We start from the raw sequence: 7,676 nt of genomic DNA on the forward strand, positions 1-7,676 counted from the left end.
CCTGATGGGTATATGTTTGGTGGGATGGAGTTTAAGACTGAGCAGGGAAATTGGATGTTTACTCTTGTGGGTAAATTCAATCTGCGTATGTTTTGTCAATGTTATATTTGCTGGGGGTGGGGGATCTGTGAGCAGATGTTACTGAAATGTAAGGCAAGGGTAAGCTTTCTATTCCTAACTGTGGGTTTGTGGTTAGTAAGCTATAAACAGGTTTGGGTGGGAGGGTTCTGGTTCTACTAAACAGATATTGAGTGCCATGCATGTTGGGGTGGGACCATATTGGTAAGATCTTTGTTTCATTCTGGTGTAATGTGTTAATGGTTGTTAGGCAAGCAGTGATTGTTCTGAGCAAAATATTTCATGTTGTATGCAGCTTTCTTATTTTTGCTTTTCATGAACAGCTGGGACCCCAATCATCACTTTGGTGGGAATAAATCTGCAAAATTAAGGATCCCACATCACAGTCCTTGTGTGGAAATAGGAGAAATTTTGCCTCATTTTGTGAAAGATGAAAGCCAAAGTCAAACCAGGACAGATAATGTGACAAAAAATATCTGTACAGCACAAATGAGATATGTAAAGAGCCTAGAGCTTACTGAGACTGGTACTTTCTTCAAGTCATTACAAAACAATCATACCTTGGAAAAGATACCCCTGCTTTCCCTTAAAAAATGAAGGGTTTTGAATCTAATGATGACACTATTCTAAAACTTGTCCAATGATGACAGACACTCCTTCAAACATTACATTCTAATCCTTTAACCAGACCTTTTACATATCTACATTGCCTGGTATTGGAGACCACACACAGACCTAAGTACTGTGTTTTCATGACAACTATAAATTTTCTGATGATCTATGGTGATGGTGTGAGACACTAAGGGCCTCCCTATACAATAATTACATGAGTTCTTCAAGTTACCCCTCAGCCATGGTATGGAAAAAATATCACAGTTGGCTACTAAGTGTACATGGACAGAGCGATATGTGCTCAACTGTGATGAAGAATCTCAAGATCCAGGTGATAATATATTTGATAATGATGAAAAAGACCAAATGCATCAAAACACTACATAAGTGGGGCAGTGACAGTTGAGGCATGTCAACACCAGGTTGTGGAGAACTCGCCAGCATACTACTACTGGCAAAAATTGCCTCTCCTTGTTTAGTACTGTACATGATCACATAACAACTTTCTATCCATAATAAGGTGTGTTATAACCCTTCAACTTGAAAAAGTATTCATACCATACATTTCAATTTTCCTAATTTCAAAATCTTAAGTCAGTGGATGTTAAGCTTATGTAACATTGTAAAAACGGCTATGATGAATCACACAATCTATAAGAAGATTCTAACACTAAAATACATTTCTGCACAAATAATTAATATTTTTACACAGTATATCTACAAATTTAAGAAAGAAATGTTTTTGGGTTAACTTTCACTTTTATATCCAGAAAAACTAAGGCTCATGATTATTCACAGAAGAATGTTGAAGGCTTCCAAGTGTCAAGAACTACTTCAACATCTCTTTATAGGCTGTTTAGATCTGCATGAGGATTTCTGAACCAAGCTCCCTGTGTAATGATGCCTAATTTGAAAACTAATCCTCCTTGTTTCAAGAAGTTGTATACACTCCAAACCCACCAAAACTGTAGCCCATTAATCATATGTTAAGTAAGATTAGCAATGTTACATCAGTAGGGAAGTCAAAAGCCCAACCCACTAAAATGACTGCATATTTTTCTAACATCCAATTGCTATTCCAAACTTAGGGAGGCAATGTCAGGAACATGAACAATGACCTCATCCATATATAACCTCTACATCATGTATAATGTAGTGAATCCAGAGCCCACCATCCACAGCCACCTCATGTAACTTGGTTTAGACCACTGACATGTCATCCCTCAAATACCACATTGATCTAATTCACTCTATCAAATGCACAACTTTTACCATCCTGTATGTTCAAGCCCAGTACTCAAAAACCACCTCTACTTCATTTCATCTTCACAATCTTGTTTCTCCCTCCCCCTAGCTCCCTTCACTAATGATAAGTTATCCTCTTTGTCACTCTTTCTTCACTCATCCTATGACTAGACTATCTGAGCACATCCAGGTCAGCTCTCTCAATCAGACTGCATTTAACACAACATTAACACCCACTTCTCTTACTATGTCATTTCTCACACAATCAAGCCATGCTGCATGACAAATCACCATGAGGCAATAAATTTCCAATACATCCATCTTCTTTTAATTTCAAATACATTCATTCTCATCAATACAATGCTGTTGGGACTACTATCCCTTCAAACATAACCATATTTGCCCTAAAACCTCCCCTTTCACACACTTCTTAATGCAACTAGAACTACTGCCATATCCACTATATGGTATTCAGAGCATTCCACTTCTTCCCATTCAAACTTGCATTAAAACATCCTGCCTCATTCTTCTAGTTTACTTCATTACCTTATCTTTGTTCAAATTTACGATCAACTTCTCTTTTCACAAAATCTCCCAACATCCGACCTGGATGTGGTAGGACAGCTTAGTCATAGGAAGAGTGAAGAAGAGTCAACCTTTGAAGCTACTCTCTGGAGTCTGTCACCGGTGTTGTGTCATATAAAAACAGTGACTGATCTACCTCTGATGCCCCTCAGCCCCATTAGCAGTATACTGAAAGCCTGACCGTTGCTCTGAGATCTTAGCAAACACCTTCTTCAACATCATGTCCATAAAAACTAAACATTCATAGAAATTCCATACATCCATGACACAGACCCACCTTTAACTGGAACCACACACCTTTCTCCCTTCCTTATCACACAAGCATTTTTCTCCAGGTAAGCATTCCTTACTGCATTCATTAACTTTCTACTTATCCTATGAATTCATAGCCCCTTCTAAAGCATCTGTCACTCCTATCATACACTTTCTACAGATCTATACATGCCACATATGATTCACTCCTTTTCTTCAAGTATTCTCACACAAAGTCTTGATAGCAAACATCAGGTCCATGCATCAACTCTCCTTCAACCACACGGCTCCTTATCAATCTGATATTCTGTGCATGCCATACACCTTATTACGTAAGCTTAACAGACTCACAACTCTGTAATTCAAGCATTTACTCTTGTTCCCTTTGCTTTTATACAGAGGCATTATGTACATTCCGCTAGTTCTCTGGGACCTCACCTTGGTTCGTACAGACATTTAATAGCCTGACTACCCTTCTCACAAGACACTAAACTGCATTCCTGTCTACTCCTGTTGCTTGACTACACTTCATGTTATACAAAGCTTTCACTATCTCCTCTCTTTTTACAATATTACTTTCCATTTACCCATCTTAGGTCAGATTACTGTTAATCCTCTGTTATATAATACAATGCTTCCTGAATCCTTTCTTGTTGGTAGTAAAGAAAAAATGTCAGTACTTCTTCCGACAATTCTTATGTTATTCTCTCTGTTATACATAGAGTGAGTAACATTTTGACTATTTCCTCTGATAACGTATTACTGAAACACTTAAAGTCTATAACTATTGTGGACACTGGGACTGTTTAATATCTCTAATGCAGATAAGCTATGTAGAACACTGTTGCAAAAAAGCAATAAAAAAACAATCATTTAATGTGTATAATCTAAAAATTAAACCAGCACAAAATGAAAAAACAAAAAATCAGTGTTATAAATGGGTTTCATATTTCTAAGTTTTAAAAAAGGATTCTCGAGTTCCTCTCCTTCCACAATGTTCCAACTTTATAAGATATTGAAAGGACTAAAAATTCTGTGTTTCATCTTTATAAGATATTGCTTGAACTAGGAATTCAGAGTTCTACCTAGATAAGATACTGCATGAAGTAGGAATTTACAGTATTCCATCTTATGATAATGCATGTACAAGGAATCTATAGTGTTACAAGTTCACAAGATATCTATTACCTATATCTACTTCAGAGAGGTAATTAAATCATATCCTATTTCACAAAAACACTTCATCGTATCAAATTTCCACCAGAGGTACTACACTTCAAACTTCGTGCCTTTAATTAATGACAATGCACCAAAGTTTTTTTCAGTGTAAATTCTACCTCCTGGTGTTAATTAAGACTATAAACACTTGCCATATGCATTCTTAAGAATTGCTTTTACCATGGTTCAAAACTGGGGGGAGGGGGGAGTGGTTTGACCATAAACCTACTTTGGAGCCATAGGAAGGTGATGATTAAGGGGACCCACTATAGGTTCTGTACAAATCCCAGTAATCATCAATATGTATTCTGTTACTTTCTAAATCTACAACTTTTACATTTCAATTCACATGAAACATGTTACAACCAATTAATCAATACTTTTGTTTGCAAATATAGTGTATCTAAAATTAGGTATGAGAAGGATGTGCTGGTGTAGGTTCCCCAGCCTATAATCAGGTCTAATATGATACAACAGCATTCTGCTGTTTGCAGCTCCTGCTCTACTTTTGTTCTTTACATAGCTCTATATGCAATATTGTAATTCTAAATAATCTGTGCTACAGCATAATTCAATGACGAGTTTAAGGTATCTGAAAATCATTTCCATAATCATGTCATTGTACATGCTGCATTCTTTTGGTTAAAAATAATATTTTTCTCCATGTATATGAATGTCCTCTGGAAGTATATTTTGATTTATTTGTAAAATTATTTATCTTCGCAACTACTGCAATGATCCATCACCTAGAGATACTTTCTATAAAGGGTAATTCCTAAATCACGTTTTGCTGGGTTACATGAGCATGATATACACAGTGGGTATGATTCAAATCAAGATTCCCTCAAATACATTACTATATTTTGAACATGGACTATTGAACTGATTTATGAACAAACCTACATTCAAACCAAATAATCTAGGCAGAATCTTCTCAAATATCGAGTAAAAGTATAAACTGCTAACTAATGAAGGTATCAAAAGCATTTCAACAAGTCATATACAGACACATCATTTGATAAGCTTTATAAATTTTATTTCTTTACACAATACGGCTCTATCTTTGTAATAATCATCATAGCAACAGTGAATCAAATGCAAAGGCCTTTCATGGATTCTTTCAAAAATAAAAAGTAACTGAAAAAAATCACTTGTCAAGGTAATCTTACAAAGCCTACCAGAGAGAGAAAACTTTTCCTTCAACTACTGGCAATTTCTGAAATCATAGCAAATGATTCCATCATTTCTCCATACAATCATCCTCCACGACACTAAAATTACAGTTATGATAACAATACCTAGTATGACTCATACAATCATCAGAATCAAAAAGTGTCTAATAAAAAAAATAATGAATGCAGACATATCCTTTCGCCTGACCAAACTCATTTTTGATAAAATCAGGGAAAAAATTCATTATAAACATCCTTTATGAAAAAGAAAAAAAATCACGATCAAAAGTTTTCAAATGCTTAAATACTACTTTTTTTTTACTACTGGTGAGTATTTTTCATAAAATTACATAAATTCACTGAAAACCAATTCTACTCAGTCCACTACACTTCTTTACGCCCCATCTGGGGGAAAAGATAACTACTATCTACACTCAGGTTCTCCTTACACAGCAATGATACAAGTAAAGCATATGGATAAGCCAGACCTCAACTGTTGTTTCCAGTTTACTTTCAAAACAAATGAAACATAAATCACGACATATAAGTTAACTGTCCCTAGGCTTGGCCCAGACTGTTTTCAGTTCAATCATTACACCTTTGTAGTGTGATATGGTTCATATATACAAGCATGTGAGGGGTCCTAATTCCCTTATCATGTACAGTACTGGCCTATCTGACTCCTCCATCATAAACAGCAAATACACTGGTCTATGTACTCCTCTCCTAGTAACAGGCGAGAATGCGTCCAATGGCTTTGACGTGGGGTGTCATGAGGGGCCTCCCAGGCCAAGCGGTTGGAGCGGTCGCCCTGCCTCCTCCCTCGCCAGGTGCCCGGAGGCTGGGTGCTCCAGCCTGTCAGGTCCACCCTGCCCCCCGCTTGCCGCCAGTGAAAGCTCTATCCACTTTTTCTCTACTTCACTATGCAACAGGTTAGGTCATGCAGGCCTCACGCTACCTATTGTCAATAACTGTGACTGCATGAGAAAGGAAATAAAACCCCAGGGCGAGGCCCACAGAGAGACGCATGAATATGGCGTCATCACTCCTACCATGACCCACAGCACCACCGCCGCCGCCGCCTGCAGCGTCTCCACATCACCTCAACTTCCTCTACCACAACCTGGCCCCGAAAGCATCCGGCACAACACTGTGGCAGTGTAGCTCTAACTAAGAACACGGTGGCATTACCTTCGTGATATATAACGGGAGAATATGTGGTGGAGGGCGTGAACGGCGAATTCCTGTCTCCGGCAACCACTGTACTTCCACCACCACCAACACCGCCACCTCCACCGCCGCCGCCGAGAGGCGAGGGCAGCGACGCCCTTCGATTATTTAATAACACTCACTGTCAGTATTCATTCTCCACCGACACATCATATAGGAAGCATTACACGGTTCCAACACTGTACAAATCCACTTAAAATCGGTGCTGTTACGAGGTAAATACCTGAGAATGAGTAGCAGTGGACGTAGAACTAGCGGTGGGCGCAGCAGCAGCAGGCCCCGCCGAGTGTACTGAGATACTCTCGCCGCCACCACCGCCGCGCCCACGCCACCTGCCCCGCCAGGACACTCCTGTAGAACACCTAGCCTCTCCTCAACACGCTGTAATCACTTGTCATGCAATAATTCCTTCATCTGAAACAATAACATCCCCAGTGATCACTACTACTCAGATTTTAGAGTCTTGTTTTCACAAATGATCGGACCACGTGCGAGTACGTTTTCTGTGGTCGTGGAGTCGGACCGTTTTCTGTGCGTATTTGTGTGTGTGTATGTGAGTGAGTGTGTGTGTATGTGTGTTTGCCTCCTGACGACGGGGGGTCGCGGCTGACGCCTCCCTGGTCCCGCCTCCCCAGGACCCCGCCACCCCAGCTCCTCCCAAACAAAGAACCCGCCGCGGCCACCACCTGCAGCTGCTAGGGTGGAGGGGCCACGCACGCCGCCCTCCGCTACACAGCCACCCTTACGTCCGCCGCCGAACGCCACCGTTGATGACGGCATCACATCCCCTTCTAAACCTGCCTCCTCCTGAGCCAATTTCAGCCTGATACGGCAACTGACGACACACCGAGACAAACCCTGAACTTCACTGCCTTAATACCATATAAATCGAATGAGACATTCAAACGTTACGTCTTCCATACGCTTCAAGTGACAACATTATCCCAGTTACATGAACCCCGCGTGAGCTCTGTTTACGGTTCTGTAAACCAACAAATGAGAGAAAACGTTAAGCCAAGGCCTCTCTTAACACCTTCAGCGTAAACGTTTCTAAGAGGCAATAAAATGCTAACCATATCCCGCATTTGTTCGACAGCCCCGTGTATCACGAGGAGTGACTAACACACGTATGTACGGCGAAGCCAATTCAAAGCGGGTCTCAACGAAAGCAGATTATTAGTATTTGAGTTTGTACCAGATATATGCGTGCGCATACACTACTAACACATACACACACGTCTAGGTTTAGCAAAGCAAATCTGTTTTGCAACTGAAATCAACATG

At 39.9% G+C, this 7,676-nt stretch overlaps 1 protein-coding gene across 2 annotated transcripts in view; it reads right to left on the minus strand.

Annotated features, from left to right (window-relative positions):
* LOC139746809 (uncharacterized) overlaps positions 1-6,849 on the minus strand; it is a 32,311-nt gene extending 25,462 nt beyond the window's left edge. The window contains exon 1 of one of the 2 annotated variants that reach the window (XM_071658374.1): positions 6,616-6,849. The gene's annotated coding sequence lies outside the window, so the exon portion shown is untranslated. Of the gene's footprint in view, positions 1-6,353; positions 6,493-6,615 lie in introns of those variants that run through there. The other variant, XM_071658375.1, reaches the window with a different exon arrangement.
* Between the last annotated feature and the right edge of the window lie 827 nt (positions 6,850-7,676).

Source organism: Panulirus ornatus, chromosome 66, assembly GCF_036320965.1.
Source record: "Panulirus ornatus isolate Po-2019 chromosome 66, ASM3632096v1, whole genome shotgun sequence".
Lineage (NCBI taxonomy): Eukaryota > Metazoa > Arthropoda > Malacostraca > Decapoda > Palinuridae > Panulirus > Panulirus ornatus.